The 25,008-nt window shown below is 43.6% G+C and overlaps 1 protein-coding gene across 5 annotated transcripts in view; it reads right to left on the bottom strand.

Moving 5' to 3' along the window:
• The window catches only part of NEXMIF (neurite extension and migration factor), a 371,829-nt gene that overhangs the window by 174,540 nt on the left and 172,281 nt on the right, over positions 1-25,008 (bottom strand). For 3 of the 5 annotated variants that reach the window (XR_014460689.1, XM_083159249.1, XM_083159250.1), the window contains one exon: positions 11,187-11,249. The exons of the other annotated variants lie outside the window; for them this stretch is intronic. The gene's annotated coding sequence lies outside the window, so the exon portion shown is untranslated. The remainder of the gene's footprint in view (positions 1-11,186; positions 11,250-25,008) is intronic. 5 annotated transcript variants of the gene reach the window in all.

Raw genomic sequence — 25,008 nt, 5'->3', positions numbered from 1 at the left:
TCAGGTTTTCGCAGCCAATAAGAATGCATCTGAAAAATATCTGCCATCCATAGGCTTGTATAGGGTAAAGCCATCTGGAGATGGCGTTATTCCGGGCATTCTGGAGCTTGGAAAATTCACAACAGCAATCTATGGGGGGCTGCAAAAGCTGTCAGACAGCAATGGAGGTACTAGAGAAGATATCAGCCCCTAAAGTACAGTGCCTCTAGCATTTGCAGGTACCCCCCAGAAAAGACTTAATTATAATTAAGCCCCATAGTTCTAACTGTTTTATCCACCTGACCTCTTAAAACATAGTAAATAGAGCCAGTTGCTATCATACAGTATGATACTCTGGCAGAAAGCAGGACCCTGAATAACACGTGTGATTCACATTTCAGGAGTCAATGTGCTGTTTTCTAAACCTTGCTGTCTATTTTGTTATTATTAAGTCAAATTTCACCCTTATACATGTTGTTAGAATAAATGATTTCACTCACCAGCATCCTGTAGCGCTGTTCACAGTTGTTTGTCTGGGATTTAAGCGGAGTTCCAACAATAAACTAATGTGCAGCCTGCCAGGAGAAGTAGAGTATTCTCAGCAGTATAAAGTATACAGCTCTAAACTTCAGATTTAAACACAAAGCTCATCCATAAATGCTCTCTAATGATTACTGTTGTTCCATAACTCCACAGCATTAATTGCTAAGTTAATGGTCTATTCCTCTACAGCTGCTCTTCTTATCCATCCACCCAGTACCCTTGAGCCAGCAATAGTTCGCTCTTTTAGGTTGCAGTGGAAAGTTCATCAAAGTTCTGTTTTCTATTAAAAAGAAGCAAATCACAATTATATTTAATATCTGACATAAAGCTTAGCTCATATTTGCAGATTTTTGCTCTTCTTATTATACACATCCTCCTTTCTTAACTTGGGGGGGATTCAGACCTTATTGCTCAGCTGCAAATTTGCAGACATGGGATAATTGAACAACTACGCATGTGTACGGCTTGTCGCTTGCATGCGTGAGGCCATTTTGCGATGAAATACAGTACATTTATTAATCTCAGGCCATAAGCCATGGAGTGACAGGCAGGGGTCATTCCTGGGTGGATCCCCCCCAGCGTTTCATGGGCGTTTCCACAATAACAGGCACACTCAGACACACTGGCCGAGCCCAAGCAAACGCAGGCATTCCGGAAATACAAGCAGCCACTGTGTGACACATGGGTCACGGGGTGGCTGGGAGAGCCAGACAGAGGAGATGCAATCCTTCGATGGTAAGTATACATCGAAGAGAATTTCTCCTCTGTGTGGGCGCTAGTGAATGGATGTGTACCCATACACATCCATTTGCAGCCCTGCACAAGTATTCATATAGTGTTCGGCAGGGCGCATTAACTTGCCCACTTGTAGCTCAGCGAGCAGGTCTAAATGGGCCTCAATGTCTCACACGACCATCACCCCACTCAGCGCTGCAAAAAGTGGCTGCCATGACTGACCACCCACCTTGCCCTGCTCTGTTTCCGTACGTGTTGCGTATGGCCGCGACATCCACCAGTGCCGTGGCTAGCCGCATCATTAGATGTAGTGGTGGGTCACGGAAGCACAAAAGAAGAAATGAATGACTAGGACCACCCTGCTTCCTCCAGTCCTTTTTTTTTTGTACCATCATGGTGGAGAACCAATGGATCTCCACCATAAGTGCTAAAACCATCTAGCATAAGAGGTTAACCATCAATGGTTTGTAGCCATCAAAGGATGATGTGCAACAGTACATTAATTTCCCTTTTACCTTTCAAACTAGCTCTTATTTCCTAACTCTCAATCTTTCTTCAGTTACTTTCCTACATTGTGCTTTTTACATTTCTCCCAGCTCCCGATCGTACAGTACCTATGTTCTGTCTCCTGTCTCATACATCTCATCCTAACAGCTCGCTCCTGTTTGCCACAGGCCTTGTCTCCTACCATTCAGCAGAGTTTTTTACCTGTATTTTGCCCGAACATATATCTTTTACCTCTATACAATACTGCTTTCTTACCACCTTACTATTGCTTTTCTACCACCTCCCTCCATTCCTATACAGTATCTCCCTTAGTATTGTTACCTGTTCCTTACTGAGGGACATCTACATGAGTGGATCAATAAGTACCTGTGTTTGAAGACAGGTGGCGTTGCTGAGGAAAGTTGGTATTACTATCGTGTACTACCATCTTTCAAACAATGCCATACCAAATTTTAGATTGATTCATAGGTTAGTTTTTTTTTATTCACCACAACAGTGCACCAGCTCCCTCATCCAGAACGGTTGAGGCCAAATTCAATGAATTGCGCTATGAATTGTTTTTTTTTTTTCCCGTGAGCCATGTTTTCAGGTTAGGGAACAGAAAGAAGTCACAGGGAGTAAAGTCGGGCGAGTATAAGGTGGATGTGGCAACAATTCATAGCGCAATTCATACAATTTTGTTGCAACAATTCTAGATGAGGGAGCTGGAGCATTGTCCTGGTGGAAAAATAAATAACCTATAAATCAATCTGAAAGTTGGTATGGCGTTGTTTGAAAGATGGTAGTACACAATAGTAATACCAACTTTCTTCAGCAACGCCACCTGTCTTCAAACACATGTACTTATTGATCCACCCTTGTATCTCTTATGGGGACATCTTTCTGTCTAGCTCTGTTTACTTGAGATTATGCAATTCCATGACTCAAATATGACATGTTTTCCAGTGATTGTCTATTACCCTAATTTAGATCTCCATGACATAACTGACTAAATTCCTGTTACAAGAAAGGAATTTTATTGCTTCAGGAAAAGTTGGAGAAACCTTTTTTGTATTTAAGATCCTGCTAATCGCAAGTACTTTGATTAGCTGAGACATTAGCAAAAGAGGTAGTCAGTGACATAAATTCCAATATCGAACTTCCTTTTTGTATCTATCAATCTATAGAGAGACAGCTTTGGATGCACTGTGATCCTGCAATAAATAGTTGGGAAACATCGATATAATAATATCATTGTGGCTGCTCCAGAATAAATCCTTGCAATAAATCAGCAGTGAGCCTTCTTTGCTCAGGTTTGCCCAATTTCAATCCGTGTGCTTCGCAGACAAAGAACAGATGGATCACTAAAGTGACATAATGAATAGCACACTATGTGATTGATTCAGCGCAAGTCATGATGTCTTTAAACTCTCACCATTTTATTCTCCTTGTTAGCAGAAATTACCAGTGTCTAGATATGCTCCAGCTACAGATTCTCATAGGAAACGTTGGTCAGCAATTTAAAAAGTAAAAAGACTGAGATTTCAGTAACGTCATGTTACTGGAAGTGTTGGATCTTGAGAAGTCAGAGATTACACCTAGTCTGATTCTGACTTGAGTGCATATAAAGCTTGAAAGCAGAACCCTCCTCTAGATAGGGACAGAGGGCTCACTTTATTTAGCTAATATTTGTGATAGCAAAGATCTTAAATTGCAGCAATTGCATTACCGCTAGTAACCATAAAGCGTCAGCAGGGCAGCTCTGTGATGCTTGGCAATGATGACCCTTTTCCACAGCAGTATGTACTGTAGGTAAATGTGCATGCATGACTGGTTTGCTATGTCACATCTGTGCAATGTACTAGAAGCCTTGATTTGGGCTTCCAGTTCCATATTCACATATGAGCAAACAAACAAAACAAAAAAACTGAAACACTTTTTTTTTTTTACTTTATTTCCTTTTTTTCCCCTTCTGGCAGCCATCCCCATCTCCATCTCCATCTCCATCTCCATCCTAGTAATAAAAAAAAAAAGCAGTAGTAGCGAAGCCTATTTAGAGAGGGTTGTGTAGGTACATGAACTCTGCACGTAAATGCTGGAGGAAGCCAACCATATATACTTATATATGGGGATGCCTGCTCATCAGTGAAGACACTATTTTTTTTTTTAAATAAACCTAAGTTATGATAAATGGGGAAGGAAGTTATAGTTACCAGCAGGTGGCTGCTTTAAGATTTCTACAGGTACTGGTTGATTTTTATGCCTCTAACCTTCTATAGTCTCTCCTCATTCCAACCATGTAATACCACCAGTAGCTGCACAGAAATACAAGTTACCTGTTATTGCCTTATTATTTATTATACTAGGCTGATAATGTTGCTCACCGGCAGGTTTTACACTACCTGTGTTATCACTTAATAAGTGCAGGCCTGTAACTAGGGGCAGGGAAAGCCACCACAGAGATGTGCACTGCTTTCTTTTTTTTTAATGCTCAGCTCCTCACTGGTCCCTTGCGGCGCCTCTTTAAAACGATGACATAATGACATCACATTTTCAGAATAGGGAGAGGTGGTGGCCTTATAGCCCTACTGAAGCCGTGAAATGTGGTAACTGGTATTCACATAAAGGGGGTGATTCTGGCAAGCTCAGTAAGCTGCGGAACTCGCAGTTTACCGAGCGCCTGTGACTCTGTCCTGCAGTACTGCGAGTCAATCAGAATAAGTCTCCATAGTTAAAAGCAGCAGAATCTCAGTGCTTTACTACCAATCAGTTTTCATACATATTCTGTGCAGTTGAATTGAAAGCCCAAACTTGGGCTTCGTGTCACACACACACGTATAAAAAAGTTAATTAAAAAACCAATCAATCAATTTTTTAACTGAATTATTTCCAGAGATGACGAGGATTGCAGCGGTACCACTGGAGCTAACTTAGACTTGTTTGCAGGGCAAATTTGTTTCCAAATTAGGCAAAATCATGCTGCACTGCAGGTGGGGAAAATGTAAAATGTGCAGAGTGGTAGATTCGTGTGGGGTGTCTTTAAACTGAAAACTAGATTCCAGTGTAAAAATAAAGCAGCAACTCTCTCTGCACATGTTACATTTGCCCCACTGCAGTGCAGCATGTTTTGCCCATTTTGAAAACAAATTTGAACTGTGTTGAGGTCTGAATTAGACCAACTGTCCCAAGTGGGCAATTCTCTCCTTTCCACCCACATCCAGCCATGGGACTATCTGCTTCTACATTGTCTGTCATTGTGGGCCTTATTTTGGTTCATTCTTTCTGACAAAATCCTTCTTAGATGGGCAAAACCATGTGCACTGCAGGGGGGCAGGTGTTACTTGTGCAGAGAGAATTAGATTTGGGTGGGGTTTTACTTCAAAGTGAGATCTATATTGCAGTGTAAAAATAAAGCAGTCAGTATTTACCCTGCACAGAAACAAAATAACTCACCCAAATCTAATTCTCTCTGCACATGTTACATCTGCCCCCCTGCAGTGCACATGGTTTTGTCCATCTAAGAAGGATTTTGTCAGAAAGAATGAACCAAAATAAGGCCCTGTGTGTCTGAGAATTCTTAAGAATTTGGTTTAGTAATTTCAGTAATGTGACAACATGCTAACCATGCTAAACTGAATATGTATAAAATGTGTATATCACGTACACCCCGTGACTGTATGTTAACATGCGCAACATTTAGAGTTAAAAGGTACATTACTAGAAATTGCCTGGGGTTCAGTATTCTGTGAAGACACCATGTTTCCTGAACCAAAGATCGATTCACTCATATGAATTAGACTACAATATTTTCCATGGTGCAGCACACCGAAGACGGCCCTGGGAGTGTATAAGCGGGTAATACCGACATGGCCTGCAGGCAGGGATCCAGACTCTCTGAGTCTTTGGGATTTAAGAGACAGGTGCACTGGGGTCAGGACGCTGCCCAGAAATTGGCCCTGGGATTTATCTGTGCATTTGCCTCTATTTGGTGGAGACTGAAAGTCATTACTCTGTGACAGGCACCAACCGGGCTAAGTGAAATAATGTGCTTTCTGTATCCTCCCTGGTGAGCAAGCGTCCGCATTACAAAACTACCAATAAAACTGACACTAATTGGCCGCTCGGATGATGGGTCCTGAAAATTCAGAGGGAAACGTCTGCACATTAAGATCTCAGTGGCAGATTCACCCATCCTCGGAAAGTTTAAAGTCTGGAGCACAAGAAGTCATGCCCTGAAAATCTGCTGCAGTATGTGATGTGAAGATCTGTTTAACTCTTCACTTACTTTCAGTTACTCTGTTGTCTTTATGTAACCGTTTTACAAAGAAATGTCTTGAATTTAATAAGTAACCTAAATAAAGCTGCATATTTCTATGCTAGAAATAGTTTTGAATGTAACAAGAAAATTCAAATGTGAGTCCAGATGCTGAACATAAATTTGATCGAATAGCTTGGCCATTTAGGTTTGTTGAGTTTGTTTGGCTTCAGAGGGAAATTGTATACTGGTGTCTGTATAATAATGCGAGTCTGTATAATAATGTGAGGGTGTCAGTGTTGGCCAACAGGATTGCATCATCACCCTACTATTTTCAATCACTCGAGTCAAGATTGCTCTCGACATACGTTCATTTTTGTGTTATAGTGCGCCTGGCAGTGAGGATCCAAGCAAATCCAAATATTAAAGGTATTAGGCCAGGATGAGTAATGTGGAACTTAAAATTGTTAATTACCCTTCTATCTCAGGAGAACTCAAAAGTAAAGCTGCCCATACATCTACAAATTAATTGTCAGATCTGGCTGTTTGGAACAAAACCCTGGTAATGGATGAGAGCAAATGAGAGGTGACTATTTGCTTTGAAATGCCAAAAACTGTCACTCAGATATTACCAAGTTTTATTCAAGATCTGACAATCGATCTGTAGATGTATGGCCAGCTTAATATGTAACTAAGTTGGGCCTCCTCAGGGGCCACCCAAGTGGAGGGGCCAAATGGGGGCACCACCCAATAGGGGGTGCAGTGCAGCCCCCTGGGCCTGAGTACCGCGCGGAGGGTGACTAGGCAGGTGAGCAGTATTTTCCTGCTGGTTCAAGTATGCACACAAAGAGCCCGATACCCAGCAGAGGGAGTAGAACATGTACAGAGGGATCTGAATAAGGCCACATGCCTCTACTTTAGCATTTTCTACTATAACTGTGAATCTATATATCCTAGCACAAACTAGGTGCATATACTACATTCTCAGCAGTTGTAAGCCAGATTCCACTAGCATATATTGCCTACCCTATATGGACTTGTAATATAGGCTTAAATTACTATAATGCTCTCCTCAGTCACTTGATGATCTACAATCAAAATAACTACCATGAATGCTTTATTATGACAACTACCTCTAATTAGTATTTAAAAAGAATTATGTTGCCATTTTAAGGCATGTAAAATCTAAAGTGTAAAGGTACATACACACTTTTTGCCCAGTATGTATGGATAACGATGATAGGGAAAATCACTGGGCTGAAAAACAGTGCATTACACTGCATACTGCACTGCATACACACTGAGATTTTCCCCGAGGTGGATGGCTTTCCACGCTATGGAAAGCTGTCCCCAATTTACCGTAATACCAGCAGATGAGCAACCGGGCCGGCGATGATGCGGGAGTGCACATCAGCGTTCACCTATCATCGCTGCCCCGTACACACTGGGCAGTTTTTGAGCTGAAAGCAACTCAGACGAGTAAAGTAAGCTGCTTTCAGCTCAAAGTCGCCCAGTGTGTATGGGCATCAAGGGTTTCCCTTTGAGCATTTACTGTGTTGGGAGTTGAACTGAAATACTGAACTATACTGATAATAAAAGTATAATTGCTGTATGTGCTGCATCAATCAGTGTTCTCCCCAGTGCTGTTTTTTCTGGCGCTCCGCCCCGGCAAGGTGCACCATGTCCTCTAGCAATCCACTGGCTGGGCAGATTGGTGCACTTGACCGGGCAGAGCGGTGGACACCCCAGCCAACAGGTGCCCTGACATCTGCAGGGCGGAGTGATAATGCGTCGTCGAGAGGCGGGGAGGAGGCAGCGCTTGGAGCTGACAACACTGCCTCCTTCATACTTTGAACGGGACCCGGGTCACTTGACCCGGTTACCAGTTCACACCGCACCATGTCCCGGGAAGATCCCTGGAGCAACCCTGGTAGCTAGCAGGGTTGTAATGCCGGGGTATTTTGGCCTGGGACCTGTTCACACCAGCACTACAACTGGGTTGTTCCCAGGGCCAACCCGGGAAAAAAGGCTGGTGCGAATGTTGTATAACTTTCATCTCTCACAACAATGCCGGGATGACTCTGGAAAGCAAGTAATAGAAGAGGAGTATGCACTGGATATTTCATATACTTAGGATATTGCTAGGCCTTAGCAAAAAGTCTCAAGGACTTGACTATTATTGTGTAGCAATTTACTTGAAATATTTATAGAGCCATGTGACGTGTCATCATGTTATCTACAATTAGCATAAGTAGTCTCTTTATGTGCTTGGTAGAAGTAATATAAATAAGGTATTTTCTGATGGTGGGGATTCATTTCTTTTGATCAACTAATAATACCATATGGTATCGTTGTCTCTATCATTTTCCCTTGTTATTTGCAGAATGTAAATATTAAGGGATGAAGATGTTCTTGATACATATTATTGCTACAGGGCTTTACCAAAGTATGTTATTGATCCTTTGAGTGAATTTGTCAAAAAGGTCTGAAAATTGCGCAAAGAAATGATGGCAAAAATAATGCAACAAAAAGGGTGTGTATTAGGAATCTAAGCTTTCGGGGTTCGACCCCTTCTTCAGAGCACAATCCTACAGCAATAGGCACACAGAGACTCACTACGTAATTACCTGCTGTGTATATATATATATATATATATATATATATATATATATATATATAAAATATAATCTTTTCTATTTTTATTATTTAAATTTATATACCAAATGTGAGCGACGCTGGCATTTTTAGTGGACATTTTGAACAGAGATGTTGGCACTCAAAAGGTTAAAGTGGGCCATGCAAATAGTAGATATGCGGGTTCCGAATGAAAAACAAATCTACTGCTATTAGCCTGCTAGAATCTCCCCACAACAAGCTGCTTGGATGTTGGAAGTAATCTAGTTTCATGATCCATGACATGAACAAAGGGCCAGATTCAGACCAGCTCCCAGGGCTGCGAGTATTCAGAGCCCAACGAGCAGGTAAATGCTGTCCCACCGAGCTCCCTTCTCCCGTCTCTGAGCAAAAGCGATCACAGCCGTGCACACAGGGGGAAAATCGCTCATTATCAAATGATTTTCCCCCTGCTTACAGCGCTGAGTAAGTCTAGACTCACTCGGTGCTGCAAAAGCTGTGTGGAGAAGGAGGTTCTCCCTCCAAACGGCTGGGGAACACCTGTCTTTTCTGGGACACTCCGGAAAACACCTGCATTATGCCCCCAAACAACTAGCCTTTGCATAGTCTGTTCTCAAGGGGACCCCGCGAATGCATACAGTTTACCGTACGCAGCCCTGTGTGTCAGGCCGAATCAGGCCCGAAGAGTTGCCATTGTTTAAGTTCTCTTCCCCACAAAATCCTTTATATTCCAAATAGATTTAGCTTTTTTTCAGTTTTATTGAGATGTGAAGATTCTTCACAATATTGTAAATTGTGAACAGTGAAGAAATCTCATTTCATTATAGGAAGCATATGATATAATTATATAGCAAATATAGCAAATCTCAATGTATCCAAGTTAGAACGCACACAAGGATCACATAAAACGGTACTCTTTACCTAGCACGGCGCCCACGATCTTGATCGTGGGCATCGTGAGGTAAAAAATCGCGTCCGGGCATCTTTAGCCCGCATACGACGCGACCGACGCGATGTCCACGATTTCCCCATTGAAAACCATGTTAAACATGGACATCGCGTCGGTCGCGTCGCGGCCGGCCATAAATGTGCACACGATGGCCGCGACGCGATGCCCACGATTTGCCATAGGAATCAATGTTAAAAGGCCCGATGGACACGATTTTCATGTTAAATGACTGAATGGACCCGATTTTACCATAGGAAACAATGTTAAATGGGCCTTAGAGCCCAAATAGTTACCCTGAACTCTGAAATGGCCCCCCCAATTGTTTACGCCACCCCACGATCAATGTCAACCCGAAGCGTGGCGAGCGCAGCGAGCCCGCGAGGGGCGGCGGTACGCGTCCTCCGACCTTTTCATACCCCCACTATCCACGTCGGCGTGGAGTTGAGAATAGAATAGTGTGGCGAGCGCAGCGAGCCACCGAGCCCGAAGCGTGGCGAGCGCAGCGAGCCCCGCGAGGGGACGCGGATACCTTCACAGGTAAACGCGTCCCTTCGCGGGCTTCACAGGTGTCCGCGTCGCCATGGACACCTGTGAAGCCCGCGAGGGAACGCGTATAGCTGTGAAGGTATCCGCGTCCCCTCGCGGGGCTCGCTGCGCTCGCCACGCTTCGGGCTGCACTCACCACACTATTCTATTCTCAACTCCACGCCGACGTGGATAGTGGGGGTATGAAAAGGTCGGAGGACGCGTACCGCCGCCCCTCGCGGGCTCGCTGCGCTCGCCACGCTTCGGGTTGACGTTGATCGTGGGGTGGCATAAACAATTGGGGGGGCCATTTCAGAGTTCAGGGTAACTATTTGGGCTCTAAGGCCCATTTAACATTGTTTCCTATGGCCACATCGGGTCCATTGAGGCATTTAACAGTAAAATCGTGTCCATCGGGCCTTTTAACATTGATTCCTATGGCAAATCGGGAGCATCGCGTCGCGGGCATCGCGGGTACATTTATGGCCGGCCGCGACGCGACCGACGCGATTTCCATGTTTAACATGGGTTTCGATGGGAAATCGCGGGCATCGCGTCGGTCGCGTCGCGGCCAGACATAAATGTACCCGCGATGCCCGCGATGGGCGCCGTGCTAGGTAAAGAGTACCCATAAAACTCTAGAATATACATATTCTTGTGCTACACACTTGAGCAAATACATTTTTGTATTCAAATCTTTTAACAGTTAAATGATGCGCAGTTCTCCTGTCACAGTGCAGTTCATTTGTTTTATCATTTACTGTCATTATATATTGTAATCTGTGGTAATTTCTTTGGATAACACCACACCATAAGCTGTATATCACCTGTACAAGATGACAAAAGCTCAGCAACTGGACAAATCCCATTGTAATCAGTATAGCTTATTTTTCATCAGCTCCACCATTTATTTTTGAACAGAACAACACTTATCTTTTAGACCTTAAGAAAACAGTGAACACCAATTATTTCTTGTAAAAGCTGTGTTTTATACAATAAAGTAAAACGTGATAAAAGAGCATTGAAAAGCAATGAAACCTTATAATTGTATTATGAAGTACAGGGTTGGTTCATTGTTACCTGTTGCCAAGAGGACCCATTCGATTCGACACGTCTATTTTCCTTTAATCTGAATTGCAGAACCTAAAAAATATATATACAGCAATGTGTTAGCAGTATTAGTGCACCTGCTTTATAGAAAACTCACAGGTGGGGACAGAAATTGTGGCTAAGCTCTTACACTTTCTAATCACTGCGAAAAAGCTGACATGGTAATTGCAGATCAGAAGCATTAGTTGCACTGTATTTATCTGTTATCTTCCCATCCCCATTTTCGTCTGAAACAATGTCAAGTTATCAACAGCAAATAATTTTTATTGCCAGCCTCCTTATATACAGCTCCCGCTGATGGAAATATTTTGACCTATCATGTCCTTTGAATGAGAACAGAAATTGCTCTATATTTATGGTGATGCGACTTTTTTAGGAGTGTTTTGTGCTTGTGTATTCCCATCCATCTGTCTTTCTGACTGCAGGAGAATAGAAAGGACACACAAGTCGGGGTTATGACAAACAAGCCAGGTGTGCCATAATGTGCCCTCTTTAGTGTATATTCTCCCTTGCAGGAGCAGTATAGATTTTATTGCAGTCAGTGGATTACATATTTTAGCATTTAAGCACTGCTATCATGTTTGTCCAAATGCTGCATACAGTATAGTTACATACACCTCTTTTCCACCGACCAAAAAAGAATGTGCACCAACCCGGGAATTTTGTCAGTGGAATTGACAAGGTAAAAATTCCACAGGTAAAACTCGGGAAACAAGCCGTGGAAATGACTTTTACCTAGGTTTTTCAACCCGGGCAGGAGAGGCTGGCTAATGCACAAGCTCCTCCCTCTGCCCACCCATTTGCTGCCAGTCTGCTGCTGAAAACCCTTCCTGTGCCAAATGCCCTCATGTTGCTTACCACCCACCTGGCGGTGTACACCCAATGCAGACACACACCCGTTGCTGACCAATGACACTTACCCCCCCATCGCTGATCTTCTACCCCCTGCTGCCCTGCTTTCCCGGGTTTCCCTTTTTAGTGAAAAAACCTGAAAAACAGGGCAGTGGAAACGGGGACATGGGAAATCCCAGGTCAGACTTATGGTGTGTGACCCAGGATTTGGTTTAAAAGCGGTAGTGGCCCCCATACACTATGCAATTTGGGCACGATTTCACCCGATTCTGATGAATCTGCGCTGCCCCCTGCTCCCGTTGACGGCAGCGGCTTCATCCCCTGTCCGGCTCCCTGCACTGCCTACCCCCCGCCCTGCACCGGTGAAGCCCAGCGCCGCCATAGATTGCGGTGCACGGCGCTTTCCCGGCAGCTCGGGGACTTAGTTACGGCCGGGCACACCCCCTTCAGTGTCGCGGCGGCCAGGGCACGCCCCCTTCAGTGTCACGGCGGCCCGGGCGTGCCCCCTTCAGTGACGCGGCGGCCCGGGGCACGCCCCCAATTGTGATGCGGAGACCCGGGCACGCCCCCAATTGTGACGCGGCGGCCCGGGCACGCCCCCAATTGTGACGCGGCGGCCCGGGCACGCCCCCAATTGTGACACGGCGGCCTGGGCACGCCCTCAATTGTGACGTTGGCGTGCCCGGTCCGCCCTGCCCCGTTTGGTTCCTAGAAGGAACACTAAGATAGAAAAGCTGGGATAAATTTACTAAGGCGTTATAGTACAGGTGGAATGTTGACTATAGCAACCAATCAGATTCTATCTATTACCTTCTAAAAGTTGATAAATATATAAGAAGTGCAATCTAGTTGGTTGCTATGGGAAACATCCCATCTTCAATAGAACTCCCATGTTAGTAAATTTAATCTGCTAACAGCTGAGAAGACTCCAAGTTGAAATTATTCTTAGTCCAGAGAAGAACTAAGCAATACTCCAGCTAGGCAGCGCCTCATGTATGAATGCAGTAGAGGGGAGGAATATACAGTAAGCTTCTGATGTAAATGACAATCACATAAATTCCCCAGAACAATTACTCTATTTAGATGCACAACTGCTAACATTTCTGTTGCAACATTTTTGGTTGTGTTCCATATTCTGATGATGCTTGTAGTGGAGAATCCACTTTCGATTGTAAATATTTTTTTTCCCAGTGGATGTTCCTGTCGTCTTGTTCATGAAAAGCTCATAAATCATAAAGAAATCTTTTTACTGATGTTTATACATATTAATTACCATATATACTCGAGTATAAGCCTACTTTTTCAGAACATTTTTTATGCTGAAAAAGCCCCCCTCGGCTTATACTCGAGTGAGGGTCCCACTTGAGTCAATAAGTTTTCCCAGTTTTTTGTTGTAAAATTAGGTGCCTCGGCTTATATTCGGGTCGACTTATACTCGAGTATATACGGTAAGTCCTATTTAACTGCCATTGTACCATGAACAAAACTTTATAATGTAAACTCTCAATTAAATATATTAATAAAGTTGTACATCTCTGTACCACCCCACTAGTAACCAATAATTAAATGTGTATGACTACAGAACATAAAATTATGTTGAAAAATCAAAATATACACAGTTACTACACTAACTACTATAGATCCGGTGTGCAATGTACTGCTTCATACAAACTAAAGCAGGATACACACTATATTAATATCTGTCCAATCTGACTGTTTGAAATAAAAATCTGGCACTTTCTGGGAGCAAATTATAATTTACATTTTCCTCCCAAACATAGTCAAAAGAAAAGTTTGGTACCGTGTTAGCCAGTTGATAAGAAAAGTTTTATTGTTCCTCAGTGAGAAAAACAAAATAGCAATCTAGCAAATATGATACCTTTTAATGGCTAACAAAAAAAAATGTTGTTAAAATGCAAAGCTTGCATTTTAACAACATTTATTTTTGTTAGCCATTAAAAGGTATCATATTTGCTAGATTGCTATTTTGTTTTTCTCACTGAGGAACAATAAAACTTTCCTCCCAAACATAGAAAACAGCCAAAAATGGTCATTCAGACAAACTGGTAAAATCCTAGTGATGTAACCAATTTATGCATTTTACTGTTTTTGTCCATTTTCCAGCTTTTGGGAGATAATGGTTGATTGTAATTTGTCCCCTGTTATTACCAGATTTTCGATCCAACCAGCCAGATTGGAAAGATTTATAGTGTGTATCCAACTTTGTGCTGTGTACACACAGTGCGATTTTAACTATGTGATTTCCCTTGAGCCCCCAGGGCCCAGAACCATACAATCTTGACTATCTTCACTTGCAATTTTGACTACAGTAGGAGCAAGTTTCATCTTTGCTCCTTTGGCCATGGCTAGCCATGGCTATTCTATTGGAGCAAAGATGAAACTTGCTCCTACTGTATGTGCTATTCGACCTACTGTATGGCCAAATACTGTATATTCCAAGCAACATAGACAAAATTCCCTTGCCTGCACAGTCTATTTATCCATGCAATACCAACCTTGCGGGGCTGCACATCCGTATTGCAAGCAGGGTTAACACTGTGCAATTTTGGCTAACTTTCTATACAATTTTGACTATACAGTATATAGTCAAAATTCTAAGCTAAAATCGCACTTGTGTACACACCTTAAAGCAGGGATAGGGAACCTTCAGCCCTCCAGCTGTTATTAAACTACTCATCCCAGAATGCTTTGCTACAGTTTTAGCATGGCCAAATAGTCAAATTGCAGCAGTGCATGCTGGGATGTGTAGTTCAGCAACAGCTGGAGGGCTAAAGGTTCCCCATCCCTGCCTTAAAGTAACCCAATTAGTTTGGAAAACAATCAAATTCATTAAAAAAAAACATTTAATCTACTGTACATCTGATGTAGGGTTTAACATACTACAAGTCTCTAACCATCACTTCCATTCATTTTAACTATTACTACCACATTGGCTTTATGTCAGTCTCATGGACACTAATAAGAATACAGTAAGTGAAAAGGTATAAGGAATAGGTCATCAATTACTGAACAGAATTTAAAAAGTGGAAACAGAGTAACAATTAATCAATGTCTGTGTCATTTTACAAGCTGTGTTTAAAAATGTAAAATACTGTAAATGCTAAACTGTTACCTTGTAGCTATCTTATATACTATACATTAGTATACGCTATACCAGGTACACACCAGGCCTATATATCGTTCCGATTCAAATCAAAGCCATATATCGGCCATATAGCACAGTATACATGCTCAAAGGTGTGTTTGCATACATGATGGTTGACTCTTTTCATGTGCTCATGGGGCAATCATGCTGAAGGACTGTACCATGCTGGTGAATGCAGAATGTACCACTATATTGTGCAGCTCTACATCAGCTCATGCAGGGTGTGTGAAATAATCGGTACATCAACTGTCCCATCACCTGAAAAACACATCATTCTGATATGTACCCAGCTTTAGAGGACAACACAAAAGAACACCTAGCAAACAGTATACACTTAAATGTTAGTGCAGCCAACTTTCTCTTCACAATACACATTTTGTATGCAGATTACCACAGTGGTAGAGTGATCGCAAAAAAACACTCAAAAATAGAGGGTCCCTGGGACCCCTCACTTAGAAAAATTGGGGTCCTACCCTTATCTGGGTTCCAATGAAATGAAACCTCCTCTCCCCTTCTATACAGCATGGCACATGTGGGTCGGGGGGGAATTATCAATTGGACCACTCGCATAAAGCAAGATACATATATACTAGAAAAGACAGGGACACTACACAATATAGCACACAGTGTGATGCCCAGTACACATTATAGCACACACCATTATGCCCTGTGCACATAATAGCACATACCGTTATGCCCAGTACACATTATGCCACACACTATAATGCCCAGTACATATTATACCACATAAGTGCTGTTTACCTACATGCTTGTACTGGTTGCCAATGGGGGGAGGGGGGGGGGGAGAGTTGTGTTTGCATGCTGGTTGCCCAGGGGGCATTTTATGCTCATTGGCCAGGGGGCATTTTATAATCGTTGCCCAGGGGGCATTTTATGCTCGTTGCTCAGGGTGTAATTCATATGCTCGTTGTCCAAGGGGCTGGAAAAGCTGTCACACCGCTCAGCAGAAGAGGTGAGCAGGCTGTCTGCGAGGCGGGGGACAAGATATGGCTGAAATAACTGACACGCTGCTCTGAGGTGAGCAGTATGTCAGCTCTTCCAGCCACATCCAGTCCCCCGCCACGCTGACCGCCCACTCATCTCTTCTGCTGAGAGTGGCTGTCAGATGTTATAGATGCATCCCATTCAGTCCCATCCTGTCCCCCCCCCCCCCCCACCCCAGAGTGAAACCTTAGCGCACAGTGAAACCTGAGGAGGCAGGGCGTGCAGCTTTTAGAAGTAATAAAAATGGGCACGGCGCAGCGAACTCTAAAATAAGCCACTAGTGACTGGCTTCTGGGCAGCCACTGCACAATGATTGGCTCACGGGCAGCTCACAGCTGCAGCACAGTGCGTCCTCGGGGACCCCTTCAGTTTGAGAAACTGAGTCCCCAGTGACAAATTTAGGGTAAAATACGTGCTATATTGCATTTTTGCAAACCCTGGTGATATCATCCACACAATGGAGCCAATTCAGACCTGTTCAGAAGGGCTACAAATCTGCAGCGTGTCCAATAATGAAGCGACCGAACATGTGCGTGCAGTCCACCCAGAGCTGCGACCATTTGATGGTGAATAATTTCCCCCCCTGTGCACGGCTTCATACATCCAGCCGTGCACATGGGTGGGGAAGTTCGGGGGGGGGGGGGGGTGACTTCGGCGGCGTGGCAACTACCTGCTCACTGGGCTCTTAACACTCGCATCCCAGCAAGCAGGTCTGAATCAGGCCCAATGAGTGACCACTATGTGCTCAGTATCTCATTATTAACATCTGATGTGCACTAATCACCAAATAGGTGGCAGTGCACTATCTGACTTCCTACATGAGAGACAACTACAGTACACCATTGACCTTCAAAGTCTGACAGAGCATTCTGTGCACACTGACATAGTACCACCTCACACATCCCTCCAGTCTAACATCTATTTTATTCCAAAGCATCCCCCAAACCATTCCTCCTCAAGTGCTAACTCAACGTAGGGATGGGTTAAAGATGTACAATGGGCTGAACATTTTTCTCCTGACCTCCCCTTAAGCATTCTAACACTCGCCCTCCCTCTGCGAAGAACAGCCGCCCTACTGCATCTGTCATTGTGTTAGGAAATGCAGATTTCTGTTTTACACCAGGTGGTCTGACGCTGAGCACATAAAGGTAAGAGCCTGATGAGAAGGTCACTGACTTTCCCGGCTCGTAAAGGAAGCTCCGTCTTACAGGTGCTGCCATTACAATTGTTACAGCACAATTAATGTTCCGGTCATTCTAAATGCAAGGTATGCACATATACATCTTGTTCGCACTACCAGGAATCCATCTCTGAGTTCTGCAAAAACACTGCAGATTAAATAGAATCACCACATGATATGTCAAACTGGAACATTTAAATATATAGATTTAAAAGGTTACTAAAGTGAAATACTTGACAAAAGTAATTTATCACGTTCCTTTACAATTGAAAACCACGCAGTTGCAATTTCAGGGATTTACACAATAATAAAGATTCATTCCACCAGTAGCAGGCAAAGGAAAAGTCACAAATCTTTTGATAAGACTTCCACTTGCTAGAAACAGTCTAATAACAGTTCCCAGACAAAAAGTTACTAGTCAAAGTGAATTCAAATCTGTCATTCCAATATATACACCCATCACCCATAACATTAGAACCACTGACAGGTGAAGTAAATAACATTGATTATCTCGTTACAATGGCACCTGTCAAGGGGTGGGATATGTTGGGCAGCAAGTGGACAGCAAGTTGATATGTTAGATGCAGGAAAAATAGGCATTAGGATCTAAACGACTTTGGCAGGGGTCAAATTGTGATGTCTAGAAAATCGCCAAAACAGCAGGACTGGAATGTAGTGGTTAGTTCCTACCAAACGTGGTTCAAGGAAGGACAACCTTTGAGTTGGTGACAGCAATATGGGCGCCCAAGGATCCATGATAAGCATGGGTAGTGAAGACTAGCCTGCCTGGGCTGAACCCACTGAAGTACTCTGGTAGCACAAAATTGGTAACAAAATTAATGGGGGCTCTTATAGAGGTTTTTAAATCACACAGTACATCACAGCTTACTGTGTATTGGGCTGCATAGCCACAGACCAATCTTTGTGCCCATGTTGGCCCCTTTTTACCACCAGATGTGCCTACATTGGGCGTGTAAGCATTAGAATTGGACCATGAATTAATGGACAAAGGTGGCATGTTCTTACAAATCGCCAGGGTGTGTGTCATTTACCTAGGGAAGATATAGCACAGGAAGGGGAAGAAGGCAAGCCAAAAGAAGCAGTCTGATTCTCCAGGCAATATTCTGCTGAGAAAAACTGAGTCCTGGCCTTCAGGTATATGTTACATATACAAGTATCACCTACCTAAACATTGCTGCAGACCAAGAACACCACTTTCTGGCGATGGTGTTCCCTGATGCAGTGGCCTCTACCAGCAAGATAGTACACTGACACAGGGCAAAAATTACGAATGGTGTGAGGAACATGACAAAGAATTAAAGAGGTTGACTTGGGCGTCGATCCTATTAGGTGTGGATAATTCGCACTCGCGAATCGTCACGGCACCGGGCGCACTTTACGGTGGACTAAATTTGCTTAAAAGTGCTCCCACCTCCATAGGGGTGCGAGCAATTTTAAGCGAATTTGGCCCTGCAAAGGGTGCAAGAATTACTTAATTCGGTTGCCATTTTCAGCATTTAAATGGCACCCAAACGGCCCTATGTCTCCATATTTGAATCCAATGGAGCATCTATGGAATGTGCTGGAATAAATTCAATTATGGACCACCTCACAACTAACAGGACTAAACATGTTTTAGCCTGATACATGAATCAATTTAAAAAAAATTGAGATTTCTTGAGAGATGGCTAAAATTAGGTCCTAATTAAGAAAAATGTGGTGGCAAATAATTGTTTGGTATAATGACTTCTGTGAAAACGACTGGGCAATTTCCTACCCAACAGGCCAACCGATTAAGTCATTTTGGAGACAAAAAAACCTTTTGCAAGAAAACATTCATTTATTTAAATAAAACTAAGTTACTTATGTATTATTACGGCGCCCGGCTACGCTACGCTGACAACGTAGACTAAGGCCTCCAGGAGATGACAGGATGCGGCTATGACAGGAACCTCCGCTGCAGTGAGGTGAGGAAAGGCGGCACCACGAGAGAGGCCTCCCCGATGCATCCTGGAGGAGCTTTGGGGCGACTCAGCAGGGATCCCTGAGCAGCAGTGGAGATGAAAAAGGGTGAAGGGGGTCAGCTCGGGCACAGTGCTCACCATACACACTCGTCATGTCACCATAGGCGTGCGCAGCCCATTTTATTAGTAGGTGCACAATTGGAGGGGCATTTCTATCACCGCCCACTGGGCGTGTCTATCACCGCCCACTGGGTGTGTCTATCACCGCCCACTGGGCATCAATGCAAACTATAATAAATACAGTGTTGGCAGGAACTCACACAGATGATTTATTTGTATATAACAAAGCAGTAATATCACAGGTGTCACAGATGACTTTACCACATTTTGACCATTTGTTTCTGTAAAATACTGTAAAAATATTTTCAAAATTGTGACCTTTCCTTCTATGTTTCTATCTACAATAATCACTTGGAAACCTGCAGTACTTAATAGTTAATCAAGCGCATAAATAACACTGTAAAGTATAACGGGGCAGATGTATTAAGCCTGGTGTGGAGGTAAAGTGGATATAAAGGGGAAGGTGATAACGAACCAGCCAATCACCTTCCACTTTATCTCCAGTTTCTTTCTTCAACAGGCTTAATACATCTACCCCACTGTGAATAATACGTCTTATATAGCGCAGCAGATTCCGTTACAGGGTCTTATATAGCGCAGCAGATTCCGTTACAGCGTCTTACATAGCGCAGCAGATTCCGTTACAGTGTCTTATATAGCGCAACATATTCCGTTACAGTGTCTTATATAACGCAGCATATTCCGTTACAGCATCTTATATAGCGCAGCAGATTCCGTTACAGCGTCTTATATAGCGCAGCAGATTCCGTTTGAAAGAAATGTATTATTTAAGCCCCATACACACTAGGCCAAATTGGTCACAATATCGCTCAGAAAGGGCTTTCTGAGCGATATTGTGACCAATATCGCCTAGTGTGTACACTGTACATCAGTGGTATCAAACTCATGGCCCTCCAGCTATTGTGGAACTACACGCCCCAGCATGCCCTCCCACAGTTTTAGCAATGCATTATATAAAATCTGTGGCAGGGCATGCTGGGACGTGTAGTTCCACAACAGCTTCCTAATATCTGTGATGTGTTTTGCTGGGGCAGGACAAACCTGCCCAGGTTTGTCCTGCCCCAGCAAAACCAAAAACCAAGGGGGTTAATTGTTAATATTTCACTTATGAATAAAAAGCTAACCTAGCTTGCTTCCTCCTAGGAGGAACACTACAGGCAGCCAGGTCACTCACGCTGTGGTGGATCATTCACTGTCTGCAGTGCCTCTGCTGCCAGCCCAGGGCGCGTGCTTCTGCTGGGCTTGCTCTCTCTCTATCAGGCAGCAGGAGCATGGGCAGGACGACGGCAGGAGCGCGGCCAGGAAGACGCAGGGAGCGCGGCCAGGACGACGTCACCACGTCTGTGTGTGACGTTATTAGAGGCGGGGCCGGGTGCTAATGTTGTGAATGGAGCTCACGGAGCTCACTGAGCTGCACAGCCCACGTCCCGGCCAGCGCTTCCAGGCTGGAGAACGGAACGGCAGCGGGCAGCGGCAAGTGAAACTGCAGCATTGGAAACATTTTGCGTGCAATCGCGTGGGGGGTGCCGACGGGCATTAGGAGGTGCCTGTGCACCCCCGGCACCCCCCGTGCGCACGCCTATGCATGTCACCCAGTAACCACGGCAACTGATGCCGCCCTCCCCATTTCCTGGCGTACATAGATATGTTATACTGCACCGCATTAGAGCTCCGTTGCCCGCTCACCACCCACCTACTGCCCGCATTTGAATATTAAATTGTTGTGAAAAGTTAGGGTAGCAGTATTATCACGGTGCCCATTACGTAGCCAGCATAGTGGTGTATTGGTATTCTCAATACACCACTACGCAAACTACGCAATGGGCGCTGTGATAATACATAAGTACCAAAACTAATAATAACAACAATATACTGTAGATGAGTATTAACAGTATGTTTAACAATGTTAATCAGTAGTAAATGTAAGGTAAGCATTTATGAGCTGCAAATTTATTTATTTATTTATTTTTTTATTAACAAATTAACATGAAATATACAGCAGACATTGTATTGCGTATGGTTCATACAATATCATCGTCACAGGTGCATTGTACAACAGTAAGTTTTAAGTAAGTACAGATATATCATTCCACCAAAGTACATTTCTTGCTATAGAGTGTGGAAACATTATAAACATAGCGGTTTTGATAGAACTTCAGAAGGGTGGTTTACCTGTCGCTAAAACAGCCATATTATACCAGGTAGACAAATGAACAATTTTCCTTATAGTGTCCCTTTCGCTCGTCGGCAATATTGCTACATAAGGCAACCATATATCAAAAAATTTCCCCGATCTGGTCTCTACATGCATGAATGCATTCAACCCAATCCATTTGGAACATATAGATCAGTCTGGGCATGCATAGTGAAAACGATATGTCATCCGAATGTATCCACCTCGAGAGTATGTTTTTTTTTGCTGCTGTCGCTATTCTAGCTAGCAGGAGTCGTGTGCCCTGCGTAAGCTTGGGGTTAAGCGATGGGGGGTAGTAATTCCATAAAGCCCAGGTCATATTGATTGTAAACGTGATATGTAATGTATCAGTGATGTATGCCTTTACCCTGTCCAAGAAGGTTTGTACTACTTTACAAGACCAAAGACAATGTGTGATCTCTGCATCCGGTGAGGAACATTTGAAACAGTTTGAATTATCTGCTATTCCTGTTATGTATCTGAGTTTTGGGGTGTAATAAGCCCTATGCAAGATTTTGTATTGCATTTCTGCATATGATGCAGAGACCAACTGTTTGTTGAGTTTGACTGTGAGTCTGATTACATCCAGAGTGCCTAGGCCTGGCGATGTGTCCTGCCATTTGGAGAGTCCCGTGGTATTAATGGTGAGATCAATTTTTTTTCTAATAAGGTCATATAATACTGATGTCGAAATTGACCTTCCCTCACTTGTGATTATCAAGTTATTTAAGGTGTTAGTGAATTCGGCCTTCGGTAAAATGGGTAGTAGTCTGGTGATGTAGCTTCTGACTTAAAAGTATGCGAATATTGGGATGTGGATGTTTGGAAACCTTTCCTTTAGATTTGATAGTGTGAGCATGGTAGTGTGATCAGAGTTAAGAAAGTGATATATCAGTCGCAGGCCCTGGTTGTGCCATCTCTCATATATCTGATCTGGGGTGCCCTCTTGAAAAGCTCTGTTACCAGTTAGGGTTAAGAACAAAGATCGTGTACAACATAGTTTGGACCGCTGTCTCCATGATCGCCAGGCTGTATACGTAGTATACAGTAAGGGTTAGTTTTTATGGCCATTTCAATATTTCCCACTGGGAAGTGTAGGTGAGCAGCTAATGTGGAGTTAGGGAGAAATGCTTGGTCTATAGCCAGGTCAACATAATGGTTGGTACCTTGCACCCAGTCCAGGGCATACCTCATGTTGGATGCTAATGCGTAGTCCTGAATATTAGGGAGGTTAATACCTCCCAGAGACAGGGGTTGCTGTAGCTTGAATAATGCAATTCTCGGGCGTTTGCCTGCCCATATAAATTTTGTGAGGGCTCTATTGATCAGCGTGGCGTCATGCTTATTTATAAGATATGGCAGCATCTGGACTGGGTACAAAAGGCGAGGAAAGGAGACCATTCTATATAGCTGACAGCGTCCCAAGTATGAGAGGGGTAAATGCTGCCATTTGCAATGTCTGCCTTTAATTGGGAAATGGAGTGTGAATAATTGATAGAGTATATGTCAGATACCTGTTTGGGAAATCTCAAACCCAAATATGTTAAGTAGTCTTGTGCCCATCGAAATGGGAACTCATATGTCCACCCCTGCATAGCTTCAGGATACATCGCTAGTGCCTCTGTTTTGTCAAAATTTACTAGGAATCCGGAAACCTTATGGAAATCTGACATGGTCCGTTGAAGGCCCGGTAAAGCCTCTTTTGGATTGCTGATGTATAGCAGCAAGTCGTCCACGAATGCTGACACCTTTATTTCCAACCCCCCAATTGGAACCCCTCTCCAGTTCTCATCTTTAATAAAAACCCTAATCAATGGGTCTAGGGCCAAGTTGAAAAATAGTGGCGAGAGTGGGCAGCCTTGGCGTGTCCCCCTTGATAGTACGAAATTTGTAGAGTTAAGGCCATTTACCATTAAATGTGCTGTAGGGCCTGAATATAACATACGGAACACGTTCATGAATCCCTCTCCAAATTGCTGAGACTGTAGAACTCTTAGAATATGCGGCCAGGAAACTCTATCAAACGCCTTATCGGCATCGCAGCTGACTATGATAGTATCCCTAGCGGAAAGCTGGCGCGTCTTATGCATGGCGGCAATTAACATTCTCACATTGTGTACGGAAGTCCGTCCTCTCACAAACCCGTTTTGGGCCAGATGGAGAATCCTCGACAATATAGGTTGCAGCCTTTGAGCAAGTAGTTTAGTGAAGAGCTTAAGATCTTGGTTCAATAGGGAGATAGGCCTATATGACTGTACCTTCAAAGGATCTTTCCCAGGTTTGGGGAATACCACAATCCTAGCTTCTGTGAATCTATCCGGGGGAGGGTTACCTGATAGCATGGAGTTAAATAGGGAAGTAATGTGGGTAAGTATCTGATCATGAGCCATTTGGTAGAACTCAGCCCCTAATCCATCAGGGGATTTGCCCTTTGTCAGGGATTTAATTAGGGGTGATATTTCCAAATCAGTGACAGGGGACATCAAAGATTCCCTTTCCTCTGGGGTAAGTGTAGGTGAATCAGCTAATCTAAGGAAGTCCAATCCCTCTGTGGGATTATCAGGTGGTGCTGAGTATAGTAGTTTATAATAGTCTTGAAAAGCATGTAATATTTCCCGTGGGTTCTCTAATAGGGGTCCCCGAGGGATTGTATTTGAAGGATCTGGGATGGGGTTGTATGGGTATGGATTAAGTTAGCCAATAATCTCCCTGCCTTATTACAGCCCCGAAAATATCTATTTCGTTGTGCGTTGTGTGAACTGTGCTCTTTCGGTACACAAAGCATCATAAGCTTGTTTGGCCGTTCGGTATGAAGCCTGAGTTTCATCAGAGTCGTTTAATAGTAGAGCATTATAGGCTTCAGACAGCCTGGAGCTGCATATTTCTATGGCGCTTCTCAGCTTTTTGCGTTTCCTGGCCACATACTCCATGATTTGACCCCTGATCACCGGTTTGGCCGCTGCCCAAAACAGGTTGATATCCTGTTCATGTTCCGCGTTATCTCTCTGATACATGCTAATTGCATGTTTCAAATGGGTTTGGAAGTCAGAGGAGTTAACCAGATAAGAGGGGAACCTCCAATTATATGCCGTCGTGATCCGGTTTGTGAGGGACAGTGTGAACCATACTGGGGCATGGTCAGACAGTGTTATGAGATTGATCCCAGAGTCTAGGACCCTGTGGAATAACGATTTAGATAATAACCAATAATAACCAATAATCAATCCTGGACGAGGAGTGATGTGGGATACTGGGTATCGACATCTCCATGGGTCACATAGGTTAAGGTT

The sequence above is a fragment of the Crinia signifera genome, chromosome 9 (genome assembly GCF_055691185.1).
Source record: "Crinia signifera chromosome 9, ASM5569118v1, whole genome shotgun sequence".
Taxonomy (NCBI): domain Eukaryota; kingdom Metazoa; phylum Chordata; class Amphibia; order Anura; family Myobatrachidae; genus Crinia; species Crinia signifera.
This window is presented reverse-complemented; position numbering and strand designations above follow the sequence as displayed.